The 3,076-nt window shown below is 38.4% G+C and overlaps 1 protein-coding gene across 4 annotated transcripts in view; it reads right to left on the bottom strand.

Annotated features, from left to right (window-relative positions):
* Nucleotides 1–3,076, bottom strand: part of LOC116849315 (synaptotagmin-10-like) — a 526,459-nt gene that overhangs the window by 69,793 nt on the left and 453,590 nt on the right. The gene's annotated exons all lie outside the window — the stretch shown is intronic.

The following is a 3,076-nucleotide window of genomic DNA, read 5'->3' as shown; positions in this document are numbered from 1 at the left end:
CCTTAAGCTACGTATACTCAATTATTATTCTTCAAATTAAATTTCTAATTGTATATACACACATATAAAGTAACAAAAATAGATATAAATATAAAATTGTGTAAATGTGTGAGAAGGTAACGCGATTATATTTAAATGCAGAATTGAGATTCATTGATCAGATAGTTGCAGCTAGTTACTCAACATATTTCGTTGTAACCACGATGTGTCACGTGCCGGATTACGCTCGCGGTTCGGGTTCGTAGGAAGCGGAATAATTTTTTGAGACTGTGAAATCAAAAATAAACTTGGTTGTATATTTAAAATCAGCTGCTACTACATTAAATAAGATGTTTGATGTCGACACCGTTGGTTTTCGGACAATTGTATACACGCTTGTCAGAGATTTTGTTCAGGTGATGACTTGCGTGGCGTTGCGCGCGGTGCGCGGGACGCAGTCGGTGTTGTTGTCGCGTGGTTTCTTTAGAACATGAATTTGTCTGTTGACGTTTCCGTGGCTTGTCTATTTAAATGCCGGTTGACAATATCTTTATCAGTTGCTATGCAGCACGCTATAAGTGGTATTGCAACGGAGCTGCGTTCAGTGGATTGCCTTGGTGGCGGTAACTCGGATGCAATGATGTCTGTAATTGAGAGACTTCCACAGGCATAAACATATGTTTATTTTCTTTTCTTTGTTTTCCTCAATGTTAGGCTAGCTACGCTTCGTAGTGTCGCGAGCGGTTGATTTATAATGTAGTCCGATTTTAATATTGCCTTCTGTTTGCGACTATCTTACATTGCGTTCTGTGTACATCCGTTAAATCTGTTGACGCCGTTCTATTTATTTTCGACTGCTTGGTAAGCATTTGACATTTTTAATTTTCTGTAAATTGGAATTTATATTGTCTATCTCGATTTTAAAGTAACAGTCGTTTACTATCTAGTGGATTCTGCGATTTGACTGATTTTTTAACTGCAATTTTTAAATGGTATTATGTACTACTTATGAAGAGGGTCCAAAATTGGAACCGAAACGTATACGATCTATATTTGTTCAATGCATGAATATATAATTAATTTCGCCCTGTCACTGGCGTCAACTCTTATTTGCTCTTTTTTAATTTTGTATCGTAAATATTTACACTTTTTCTTAGTTATTTATTTGTTAATAAAATTTCAATAAATTTGAATAAATTGTTAATAAACTTTGAATAAATTTCATCTTACGGGTAAGATTAAACAAGTGACTTAGTGTTCTATCTTATTGCCCTTTATTTTCGTGTCCTCCCAGATAGCACAGAGAATTACAAAAAATTAAAAAAATTCTGTCATATTATTGGGAGTACAAATAAGTCTCCGCCGTTTGACAAAAGATGGCCCCACCAGTAAGTTATGGTTGAAATTGTCAGATGTAAAACGTCATATCGTAAGGTTGGACTTCTGGCAACACCATAACCTTGAAATATTAGCGATTTTGTATCAGCATCACATAATTTTTTTCGTGCGAAAATATCAAGTTTTGAGCCGAATAAACGTCATTTGCGGGAACTTTATTTACTTCTTTAATTTGAAGAAATCTGCAGTTGAGGCGCATCGATTGCTTGTAGAAGTATATGGTGAGGCTGCTTTAAGTGAGAGAAGTTGTCGTGAGTGGTTTTAAAAGTTTAATAACGGTGAGTTTGACGTCGAAGACAAAGAACGTAGCGGAAGGCCGAAAGTGTACGAAGACACGGAATTGGAAGCATTATTGGAGGAAGATTCGTGCCAAACGCAAGAAGAACTTGCACTTACATTAGAAGTGACTCAACAAGCAATTTCACATCGTTTAAAATCGTTGGGAATGATTCAAAAGCAAGGAAATTCGGTTCCATATGAACTGAAGCCGAGAAACGCCGATTGAACGCCGATTATGCACATGTGAAATGCTGCTTGCCAGATATAAACGAAAGAGTTTTTTGCATCGTATAGTCACTGGTGATGAAAAATGGATCCACTACGATAACCAAAGAAGAGGAAATCATGGGGACCACGTGGCCATGCTTCAATATCGATAGCCAAGCCGAATATTCATGGAAAAAAACTCATATTGTATATTTGGTGGGATCAGCTTGGTGTCGTGTATTATGAATTGCTCAAACCGAACGAAACCATTACTAGGGCTCTCTACCGAACACAATTGATGAGATTGAGCCGAGCAAGGAAAAACGTGCCCACTACTACTCCAGACACGACAAAATTATTCTCCTGCATGATAATGCTCGTTGACATGTTGCGGTCAAAACTTACTTGGAAACACTCAATTGGTTAGTTTTACTCCACCCGCTGTATTCACCAGACATTGCTCCCTCTGACTATCACTTGTTTCGATCGATGACGCAAGGTCTATCTGAGCAGCACTTCACATCATATGAAGATACCAAAAATTGGATCGATTCGTGGATAGCCTCAAAAGATGAAGCGTTCTTCCGACGCGGTATCCGTATGCTGCCAGAAAGATAAGAAAAAGTAGTGGCTAGCGATGGACAATACTTTGAATAAAACATAAGGTACCGTTCTTTCACAATAAATGCCCAATTTTTTATAAAAAACGGCGGAGACTTATTTGTATTCCCAATATATATATATGCTCTAAGGGCAAGACGTAGCAGTGCAGCGGTATAAGTATTGGCAGTGGTGCATTGTCTTCCAATCACCGCGCGCGACATCCGTGCGCTATATTACTGGGCCGCGCTGTGACTCGAGCGGTTCGTCCTCTACCATTCAACGTGAGTTTTTCCTTAATTTTTTTTAATTAATATCTCGACTATTATTGCGAATTTCGCAAAACAGTATAGGACTTTTATATTCACATCAACCCATTCTACATCCCCACAAAATGCTCGGAGGAGAGTGTGAGACACCCTGTATATAATAGGAACATATGCACCCACCGCGAGCCCGCCCTGTCGAGCGGGCAAGCGCGCAGACGAGCAAGCAGTATATATATATATATATATATATATATATATATATATATATATATATGTGTGTGTGTGTGTGTGTGTGTGTGTGTGTGTGTGTGTGTGTGTGTGTGTGTGTGTGTGTGTGTGTGTGT

The sequence above is a fragment of the Odontomachus brunneus genome, unplaced genomic scaffold, assembly GCF_010583005.1.
Source record: "Odontomachus brunneus isolate Ranch 3 - 2012 unplaced genomic scaffold, Obru_v1 Obru_scaffold_111, whole genome shotgun sequence".
In the NCBI taxonomy this organism is placed as follows: domain Eukaryota; kingdom Metazoa; phylum Arthropoda; class Insecta; order Hymenoptera; family Formicidae; genus Odontomachus; species Odontomachus brunneus.
Note: the sequence above shows the minus strand (reverse complement) of the source record. Positions and strands in the feature narration are given on the sequence as shown.